This window comes from Polypterus senegalus, chromosome 2 (assembly GCF_016835505.1).
Source record: "Polypterus senegalus isolate Bchr_013 chromosome 2, ASM1683550v1, whole genome shotgun sequence".
In the NCBI taxonomy this organism is placed as follows: Eukaryota; Metazoa; Chordata; class Cladistia; order Polypteriformes; family Polypteridae; genus Polypterus; species Polypterus senegalus.
The window spans coordinates 253,250,872-253,263,074 of NC_053155.1; positions in this window are offsets into that span (position 1 = coordinate 253,250,872).

Here is a 12,203-nt window from a genome sequence, read left to right on the forward strand (position 1 = left end):
TTGAATAGTCCAAAACAATCCAAATCAACTATGACTTTTTATAGCTATCTATCCACAATCTACAAAATTAATAACATTTAATTCAAAAAGCCAATGTAGCCAATACTTGACCTTGCACGTCGTGATTTTAGGCTTGTGTGCAGCCTTTTTTGAAGCTCCCAATGCACAGTTGTGCTCTTGTTGCTTTCAGGAACACTTTGAAGCTCTGTTACGAGTGTTGCAACAGAAGATAAGCTGTTTTAATGTGCTATGTGCTTCAGCACTCAGGCTTCCCTTTTGGTAAGTTGCATGTTCTACCTCTGTGTGGCTGAGATGCTTTTGCTCCTAGATGCTTCCAGTTCATAATAATTGCACTTAACAGTTGAACAGAGCAGATATAGCAGTGCACAAATTTCACGTACTGACTTTTGACAAAAGTGGCATCCAATGACAGTGCCATGTTTAAAGTCCCTGAGCTCTTCAGTCTGACTCATTCTATTGCCAATGCATGGTTGTGTGCTTCTTTGTGTGCACCTGTCCACAACAGGTGTGGTTGAAACACCTGAACTCAATAATTTTGAGGGGTGACCATATGTTTTTGACCATATATTTTATAGTAATAACTGAAAGAGTATTGTCTTCTTGTATAATACAAACCCTTTCCCTGTGCAGATCCTCCTGCCCTTCCTAACCCTTACAGCTGCTTGGCAGCAGGGCAATGTATACAATGTAAAGTATATACATTTAATTTAAAAATCTACATGCATGACATGTATAAAAAGCGTAAGATGTAGTTCTGTTATATATATCATAAGGATCTCTGTGAAAACACTATTTTTCATCAAATGATGTAATGAGTCAACAGGGATATTCTGGGATAGAATAAAGAGGCAGCTGTGTCCTAACTGTAGCTTCTTCCTCCTATGCTGAAAATGCTCTATAATTCTAGTGATCAACACACGTGAAATTTTCAGGATTCCTCCTTTCTTTTTTTTCCCGCATGATGGGAATCGTTTTTATTTTATAAAATAGAAGTACCCTGTCAAAGTTTTACTTTTGGTCATCATTTTTTCACTATATCCTGATTGTGTTGGAAAAAGAAAGCATTTGGATTTGATATTAATACATACATTTGGAATAAATGGAACTACCATTTCTTTGATATCAAAATGATTACATAATGATTTTCTCTTACTAAAGGTTTTCTAGATATTTAAATTAATGTAGTATTTTTTTCTTCTCATTAATATTCATTTTTTGTTTACGTGTGCCAATTCTAGTATTTTATACAGACATAAGTTATATTGTTGGACCCAAGCGTGTGCACTTCAGAAACTATCCACCCCAAGAGGGATACCTAATCAAATATAAGTTCAGTTGGCTTGAAGGCATTTAGAACATACTATATGTTAAATATTAATGGACCATTCCTGTTCAAGAAAAGATGGTAAATTCTAAGGCGTAATGTATTCTGTGAGGAGGGAATTACAGGGAAAAGAGAATGAAATAATCATAATTAGTGTAGTAGGAAACACTGCTGTGTGTGTGTTTCTGTGTAGGTGTGTGTATTAGAATGGCTAAAGTTCAGCGCTGTTAGAATTCAGCTAGTGTTCAGTAATATAACATGACCTCCTTCTAACTCAGTGCATTTACTTGCACTTTAATAACCTGGTTATTCACAGAAACCCAGTTTCTAAAATGTAAACCATCATTCTGGTCAGAGAAACTCAGTTATTGGTCTTTATAGGTCAGTTATTGGTAAAAACAGAGTAACACATGTAGATTTCTCTGTAAGAAACTTGAATATGTGACCATGTAAACCCTTAACCATGTTACAGTTAAGAACACTGTATTCTATGCATGTCTGTTTCTCTCTGCAAGCCTGTGCAAGGAGAGCTTGCATGCGATCACATTTTTGCTTATTCTAATTTAAATAATTTGTCTCAATATTTCAGAAGTTGCCACATTTATGTTGATGAGCTGAATGTACTGGATATTGCTAAACTCAGTACACAATCTCCACAGAAACTGGCGCCATGCTTGTTTTTGGATTCACGGCAACCAATGATAACATTAGGGTTAATGTTGTTGGAGCATTTTGGCAAGAGAGAACTCCATAGGTGGACTAGCACATGCACACACGTTTTTAAGAAACCATGTTTCTGCTTTTACCAGGTTACTCACCTTATCCAGGTTTTGTGTGTGCATGTGATGATTTCTTTCATTCCAGCAATGCAGAATATGATTATAATAACATAGTAACTATTAACTGTAAATCCAATGCATTTAATAGAGAGAGTTTATATCACAAAAACACCAAATAGTCTCTGTACTAATTATCAGAATACAACTTAGTGTCTTGAATCCAAGAAATATACTGTGACACTGGGTACCCCACAGGTGGCATTAGTGTGGGTGGTGTAGAAGAAAAATTAGGGGTCACATAGTCATTTAGGATAAAGTGTTTTGATATGCTTTCCTTATTAGAATATAGCATTCATCTTAATGAAGTAGCATGAGGAGTTAAACCTGTTCAGGCATATCAGGAAACCAGATCAAGTTCAAGTGAGCAGCAAGACAAAGATGTAACACAAAAAATGTACTGAAAGATGACTAAGAAATCAGCAGATGTCCTGTAAGCAACCAGAATGCACAGCTGTTACATACGCAGAAATTTCAAAGATTTGGTGTGAGGGACAGTTGTACGTTACTGTGCTGATTGTACACTTGCTGGCCTAATTCTTTGGCTACAAAGAAACACAGCTACACCAGAGAATAGACAGCACCCTTTTCTAGCTTGCTTCAAGTACTTTAATAGATGTGTACACATAAGTGTATGTGTGGTATCTAAACAAAAATAAATGAATACAATAAGTGCACGAATACAAATGGAATACATATATGCACATAACTAATTAAATGTCAAACATCGATTACTCAACTTTGCGTATTGTTTAATCAAACCAGTAGGTGGCACTATTAACTAGAATAAAAGGTACAGCGTAATGCCCAAGACGGCATTCGTTTACAAAAAAAACACCTTTATGTTTAATACTGTAAGAATCAACACATTTTAACATCCTAGAGCGAAGTAAAGTGCAGCACATCTCTCCCCAAAGGTCAACAGTGCACAGACTTAACACGATGTTCATTTGCAAACAGCAAACATAGCCATAAGAGCGCTTTTGTATACTTGCACTGACCGTCAATATAAATTGCCACAATAACTGAGATATTAAGTTACAGTGAACGCTGCAAAAAAAGAAACTACTTACTTTGTCAATAATGCAAAACACACAGTTACAAAAGGTAACAGCAAACTATAACTTGAAAAAACGCAAACAAGCAGGTAGAGACTGTGAGCATGTTACAATTCAGGAACTAAATGTCGTGCATGCGCAATAGTCTTGTGTCGTGTCTTCAGCATTAAGCATGAAATTTTGTACTATTGGAGAATAATACGAATATAACAAAAGACTTTTATTTTATATAATTCATTTGGATGTAAACCAACAAACCTATCAGATTAAAATGTGTACATTGATTGACACTCTATGTAAATTCAATAGTTTACAAAATGAACACATATCCTTTGTTTCACTAACCATTCTGATCATGCTGTAGAAGAATGCTCCTGTACAAGCATTAGCTAAAGAGTAATAAATGACTCAAATGGACAACATTTACTCCTGCCTGATTACTGACTCAAGGGTTTTATCAAACTTGTCCTGGTTGATGATAAGTTTCTTTCTTTAATTTACGATGGCGATTGCTATCACAATGCGGAGAGTGGGAATTACATCTGCTGACATCATGCAGTGGACTATGCTTCAGCTTGAAACCATGTTGATGAAGAAAGGCTGGAGACTTAAAATGGAGGCTTAGGAATTTAGAAACAGTCTTGAGCTGAGATGATTTAGTGTAAAGATAATGATTATTGTGTTTGAGTGTTAATAGTGATGATGTAAAAGGTGAGATAGATCCACCATGTGGAATTAGGGCAAGAATAGTATATGGTGATATTCTGTATATTGTAGGCATTGTTTTATATTGTTGCTTTTGTGGTGTTTCAGTGGCCCTGACATCTGAAGATGATCTGGGAAAACTCTTGTGTTGCTAAGGTATCCAGCACAGCTTACATCCTTTAGTTGTGGACAGCGATATGGCAGAGATCAGGTATGTTCCTGATTTCTTTCAACACTGTTTCTTGACAGAGTCAGGGAATGCTAACAGCAAAAATGGTTGCTGTGAACCAATCATTAACACTAGAATTACCAAAGCATACGAAAAACTCGTAATTCTGGCCCACCTTAAATCCCTTCTCACCTCTCCGTCAGCATCTTTTGTCTTGTAAATGTGCCGATCAACACAAGCAGCAAGCAGCCTGCTATACCATCACCGCCACTGCCGCAGAAAGGGTAAGAAGTTCTCCCAGCTCAACCTTGATTATCTGGGAGTAAGATACCTCGAGCTGTATTGAGTAAACATATCGTAATTTGGAACACATGAATTTCATGTGTGTTCCATGTCTACAATAATCTATGTAAATACATCGTTAAAACAGAAACGCTTTTCATGTTTTAATAATAATTGACAAAATGTAGACATGAAGTGTATAATGTGTGAAGCCTGAAGTCCAAATATCAAATAAACACTTTCACAAAATGTACAAGTATAACAAAACAAATGCACTTTTATTCAAGAATGTAACTGCAGAAAAAGAAACTGTGTTAGGGTGTGACATTGACTTGCTCTTAATACGACCGCTTGGAGGTGCAGCGGTAAGAACTGCTGACTGGTAATCAAAAGGTCACGGGTTCGACCTTGGACGTCTCCGTTTTGAGAAGTGAGCTGGCCCACACTATGCGACTCTTCAGTTCCATCCGGGGGAGTAAATGCTAACATTATTTAAAGTTATTGTCTGCTTTTACATGCATTTTTATTACTATTTAATTTAATATTGTTTTTTGTATCAGTATACTGCTGCTGGATTATGTGAATTTCCCCTTGGGATTAATAAAGTATCTATCTATCTATCTATCTATCTATCTATCTCTTATTCTTACTATTATAGAATAAAAACATACATTTGATTTGAGTCTGTAACAGCTGGTGTAAATGTATGGTTAGTGTTTTTTTGTTTTATTCAGTTTTATTCTCCCAGTCACTTTCACGATCCCCCCAACTGACACTGCTGTTTTCAAATAAAGATGTGCTATAAAAGAGGTAGACTCAGGTGATGATGAGTGTTCTAAATTGGAGAAAGAATGCATGTCACACTTTTGTTGTTGCTGTACTTTGTACATAAAAGCCATATTGAATGTTATTTACCTGTTTACCTTGATTAATTTACTTATTTCCTAGTGTAAAGTCATAAGTAGACTACAGAGCTTCCTGTGTTTAATCGACACGGGCATGCTCAAAAAATACATGTGTAATGCCACGAATAGTAAGAGAATGCAGTCAGACTTATTTTTTGAGCATGTACACCGCCCAGATCTAAACACTAGTGTGGAGAGACGCTCACGTACTGAAGAGCATATTGCTGCAGGTGGAAGCTGCCGTCGCACTTTTGCCGTCGCAGTACTTTGTATATAAAAGCCAGATCAAATGCTATTTACCTATTTTCCTGTGTTCTGAAGTCTACTTGTGACTTTACGCTGTAGGAAATAAGTAAATAACTAATTGTGGTATCGCAACAGACAACAGGCCTCAACGGCCTGACCCTCAAGGGGGTCAGTGTCTGGGTCATAGTTCCCCCAACTGAGACGCCATTTTTCTGGAGCCCCCAGATTTATACTGTACCTACCAGAAGAGGTGTGATTGAATTGGGGTTGGGGAGGAGAAAAGAGATGATATGGTTAGCTTTAGTGACCCCCACTTGTTCCAGTGGGTATTGCATACCTTATCAGAGCCTGGAAAGTGATTCTCAGATGCCCATATGTGACACATAATAGCATTAAACATTTGAGTTGAGTTTATTTGAGATAATTATGGGTAAACTCTAAGGCAATAAAATTATCTTGGACTTTCTACCCATATTCAAGAAATTTAAAGTCTTTCTGACTTTTTCAACAGTCAGCTGCATTCATGTGGTACACAATACCATAAATCAGTTGACAAAAAGTTTTGAAAAATAATGCATTTCTACCATCAAGATGGTCGGTATCCAGTTTTTTCACTGATAGTATCTGGAAGGTATTAACTGAAATGCGATTGTTGTTTAGGATGTTAAACAAAACCTGGGCTGTTTGTCTCCTTCAGACTATCCACGGACATTCATAGATCTTTCTCATTCTAACTTTCCAATTGACATAAGAAGACACTCTCGACTCAAGAAGGCTAGCAACAATTCTTAAAAGGGCTATATATTAAAAGCACAAATAGTAAAATAACATGTGCACCAAGTATTAAATTAAGTAATGCTAACCAATCGGGGGCGACACGGTGGCGCAGTCGTAAGGAGACCTGGGTTTGCTTCCCGGGTCCTCCCTGCGTGGAGCTTGCATGTTCTCCCCGTGTCTGCGTGGGTTTCCTCTGGGTTCTCCAGTTTCCTCCCACAGTCCAAAGACATGCAGGTTAGGTGCATTGGCGATCCTAAATTGTCCCTAATGTGTGCGTGGGTGTGGATGTGTGTGTGTGTGCGCCCTGTGGTGGGCTGGCGCCCTGCCCGGGGTTTGTTCCTGCCTTGCTCCCTGTGTTGGCTGGTATTGGCTCCAGCAGACCCCCATGACCCTGTGTTAGGATATAGTGGGTTGGATAATGACTGACTGACTGACTAATCAGGTTCTAAAACACAATAACACTAACAAATCACCACCCCACCTCGTGATTGACTTTTTCTCTTAGTGTCTTAACCTTTCTCTTTCATGCTATGGCTCTTACGGAAGTTTTTTCCCTTCTCTCCTGATGGTTTACTAGAGTTCATATACTTTACTACAGCAGATTATTTGTATATGTTAAATCTTTATATGCTACAGAAAATGAAAAGAAGAATCTTCTAAAGGAAAGAGAAAGCAAGCTCGCTGCACTGAACAATGTAATTCCTAGTTCTTTAGATTTTTCTGAAGATGAATTCCCAGGATACAGCACAGTGGACAGCTCATGCTGTATTCTTCAAAATGATTTTTACTTTGCGGTTTGTAAACTGCTCTTGTTAAAAAATAGAAATAGAAATCAAGTGGGCTGAATGCGATGTTTTTGGTAAGGCAAACAAAGGGTTGTGTTTCATTCAATAAAGCCATGTTAAATATCAACAGCTCTGTTGGGGGATGACGAGGGTCAGTGATAATTTTTCTTTAATTAATTTTCTTTATAAAGAAGGTACCACTCTATAATAATGTACACACCGAAGTCATCAGCAAAAATTTTATATATTTCTTCTTCACATCTTTACAAATCATTTATTCATTAGCTGGAGATCTTTTAGTAGTCATAAAGTAAATATGAAAGTATTCATAAATAATAAAGCTTTGCAATGGCTTTTTAATAAAAGTAATAGAAGTTATAAAGTGTTACCTAAAGATATTGATTAGTTCAGATGTTTTCCTAAGCACTGGACACAAATGCAGAGTTCTCTTCACATCTACTAGTAAGAAAATAAAGTTGGATCTTTATGTATAATTAATATATACAGTACATTTAATGATTATCATGGATAGTTTTTTAAGTTTAATTTTTTATTGTACATTCAATATACACAATTAAAGTTTAAATGCTAACAGTATACAGGATAGAAGACTGAACGTCACCTTTCTTACACTTGCTAATTTTTTTCATATTTATTACGAGTATTCAGTTTTATACTGGAGGGTCATGAATGTGACCTTTCAGTACTTTGTAACAAATTGTATATGGTAATAGACTAGTGCATGTACATTTATACTTTATCTGTATTGTTCTCAAAGAAAGAATTAGGAACAATCTATTTAAAGAACCCACATTTCTGCAGATGGTGCTGAAAAATCTAGCTGCATCTCTAGTTCAGTATTATTGGTAAATATATAATGAATACTCTGTCTAAAAGATGTTGAGTCCCTCAAGGCTTCTTTTTTGGGCTTACTTTATTTTCTGTTTACTACTTACCACTAAAACACATAATTTATTGACCCACTCTATCATTCCACTTTCCTACTGGTAATAATCAGCTGGATTTTTCAAAAAACTCTAATGAAGGTATAAGTCTCAGTAACCTAATGAGCTCTCTTTCTCTCTCTGTTATGAAACTCGGGTTGACAAGTTATTTTCACAAAAGAAATAGTGATCAGAATCTGGTACTTATTCATTCAGGTCCCAAGGCAGCCAAAGATAAGGTCTGAGCAAATTGTTCTTTGTACATTTGCATACTCCCACTTTTTTGAATGATTTTTGATGAGGCATCTCATTTATATGCTGTGCTATAATCTTAAAAAATGTAGATCAATGATACATTTTCACCTTCATGCATTTATTTATTAGTTCATGCATTTATTTGTAGTAGGACTGACTACTGCAAAGCCTTATTTACTGACTGTTTAAATCATTCTATATGTAGTTTTCAGTTAACAAAAATGTCGCTGCAAAAATCATTACAAGAACTAGAAATTATGACTACATAACTCCTGTCCTTAATTTGTTATTCTGGCTTCCAGTTAAGTTTAGATTTGAACATTTTCCTTAAATAGTCAAGACTTTGCTTACATACTATATCTGAACTCACAAACCAAAGTGTGCAATAAGATGTCAGGATGTAGGCTTACTAATCATTGCACTGCATTAAGCTTTCAGGTACAGGGGCCCAAAGCTGTGGAACAATATGCCTGCTTATATTAGAGATGCCCATTCAGTCTTGGCTATTAAATCCAGGCTAAAGACTCACTGCTCACTGCCTAGCATACTCTGACTAGAACTACTGATTATTTACAGATAACTGCATCTCTGTTTATTAGTTATCTGTATAAAAATATACATAAAACCATAATTATGAACAGATACTAATACTCCTCTGCTTCCTTTCTTGGTATCCTGCGGTGGGAAAATGGCAGAAGATGAGGCCTTCATGCCTGTCCAGGCCTCAAGAATGTGATTTTTAAGTTCAAAATGCAAAAGACAAACCTCTCAAATATCTCAAATATGTCATTAAGAAGAATAACATGAAACTCTGACTTACATAAAGACAATTCCTGCCAGAATCTTTATAAAACATGATTTATTAACAAAAATTGAAAAAAAAAACCCAAAATGCTCAGAAAATATCAAAACAAGAGGCAAAATGCTAATGCTGAAAGGCTAACCACAACAAATAAGTCCTAAATCACAATTCAACAGAGTAAGCTAATTGGTGGAGATTGCTTAAAATACGGTTTTCAACATAGAATTATAAACAAAACATTATTTCTGATAATATACTGTACATTTTTCATAACACAGTAACCATGAAATAACCCATAAAATACATTACACAAAATAAATTGGTAACATAGAAAACATTTTTTCTCGCTAGTCACTCCCTAGAATTCTGTGACCTATTGTACTGACATTTCAATAAAAATAAAACATTTTGTTGTTGCTGTAGGAAGATGCTGAAACTGGCGAGGTCTCAACATTATCTCCGACACTCTGCACTTCACAGCTGGTGAATGCTGTTAGAGATTGTGAAGAGATGCACCGGTTTGAAATAATCTGGATTGTGTGCCGCGTGAGATCCTTAAGAGTCTCAGGATATGGTAATATAGCAGAGGTGAACTGACATTTTACGATTTATTACAATTTGTTTGTCATTCTCCATTTTAAGGCCATTTGGGAGTACACCAAACAAAGCTGTCAGTGGGTTAGGAGTGACTATAACTGTATCTGTTAGGCAATCAAAGATATTTGTCCAAAACAATGTTAATTTGGTTCACCCTGTGAAGCTGGAGCTAGACCGCAAAGTTCACAGATTGAATCTTGTCCTGGAAACATGAAACAATTAGTTTTAATTGAAATGAATGCAAGAAAAGGCAGTCATTATACAGCTAAATGATTACTTGCATAAAAATTCTATTCTTGACAAGTTTCAGTCAGGTTTTAGAACAAATCACAGTCTGGAAACTCCTTAAAGTAGTAAATGACTTGTGGGGTAATGCGGAGAGAGGCCATATATCTGTTCTTGTTCTCTTAGACTTGAGGGCAACATTGATCACAGTATTCTTATAATTCACTTAAATCAATGGGTGGGTCTCTCCGGCAACGTCTTAAATTGACTTCAGTGTTACTTAACAGGGAGAAAACTCTTTGCTAGTTCTGGTGATTATACTTCAGAGACCCAAGATATTTTATATGGTGAACCACAAGGATCAATTCTGGGTCCAATGCTCTTTTATAACTATATGCTTCCATTATGTCAGATTATCTCAAAGCACAAGGTTAGCCACCACAGGTATGCAGATGACACACAGCTTTATTTATAGATAGTGCCTGACGACCCTGGCATTCTTGGCTGTCTGATCCTTTGCCTTGCTTGCATTTCTGACTAGATGAGCAGTAACTTTCTCAGACTAGATATGGAGAAAACATAAATCTTAGTTATTGGCAAAAAAGAACATAGTGAGGGTATCCTCTTTAATAAAACCCCTGTGTGCGTCCAGGTATCCGTGTGTGTGTCTTCTGGTGAAGTGCGCATGCACGGGCCGCACGTGTTCAGTCTCTCCCTGTGCATTCTCTGTGCAGAGAGAGACAGACACACACAGGCGTGTGCGCGAGAGAGAGACACACACACACAGGCATGTGAGAGAGAGAGAGAGACACACACACAGGCGCAAGAGAGAGACACACACACACACAGGCACGTGAGAGAGAGAGAGAGAGACACACACAGGCGCAAGAGAGAGACACACACACAGGGGTGCGAGAGAGACACACACACACAGGCGCATGCGTGCATTGTTGCAATGTTACTTTTCTTGGTTGTTTATTAAATTAGGTTTTTTTTCCCTGTGTTTAAAACTCATTTAAAAAAAAGTATTTTTAGCAAGCGGTTTGTAGCGCTATAGCGCGAACTCTTGCAGTGTTACTTTTCTCTGTTGTTCAAGGTTTTCTCAGTGTTATTCAATGTTTCTATATTTAGTTTACTATTACACTGTGCATTCTATGGTGTAATTAATTATATTTGTGCCTCAAAACTTAAAAAAAATATATTTACATACAGTTCGTACGGTCTGGAATGGATTAATTGTATTTACATACAATCATATGGGGGAAATTACTTCGGTTCACAACCAAATCGGGTTTCGACCAGGGTTTTGGAACGAATTATGGTTGTGAACTGAGGTTCCACTGTATTACTGTCAGAGAAAATTAAAGGCATTTAAGGAAATACCAGTATTACTGTGAGAGAAAATTAAAGGCACACAATACAGGGACGCATATTACAGCCATATACAAGGTCCCTTGCCATTTAATATAGACTGTTCCTACCAATATTTATGCACTACTGTTCTAGCTCCCATTATTGTAATGGGCTTAATGTCTAGTTAGAAATAAACTTGATCCCTTAGGCATGAAAGTCAAGTCGGAGGTAAATAATTTAGGGGTGATTGACTCTGACCCAAACTTTAAATCATATATTCATCAGATTACTAGGACTGCATTTTTTAAATTAAAGAAATTGGCTAAAGTTAAACCTTTTATAACTTTACAATATGCTGAAAACTTAGTACGCACTTTTGTTTTCAGTTGGCTAGATACAAAAGCTAGTTACAGAACTATATAAGAAAGACATTAACTGGTTACAGTTAATGTAGAATGCAGCACCAAGAATTTTAACTAGAAAAAGAAAAGATAAGCACATTTTCACCATTTTTAGTGTTGTTATATTGGATACACATGTCATTAAGAACTGATTTTAAAATGATACTAATGGTTTACAAAGCCTTAAATTATATAGCCCCATTCTATACTTTGGAACGTTTGTTCCCTTATACTTCAGATGAAGGTCTGCTTATAATTCCAAGAGCCAACCTGAAAAGCCAACCTTAGGCGGCCCAACAGAAATACTGTAGAACAAAATAATGAACTAATACTGTAGAACAAAAAAATTGTTAAAAAATCATTATTTTACAATGGCTTTTCCATGGCTACATTTTAGTTGTATTGCTATTAGTCTATATGGACATTGAATTATCATTTTACTCTGGGTTCTGCAATTCCATAATAATCTGTAATATTCTCTCCTGTCTTTTCCAATTCTTCCACGTGATCAAGGTACC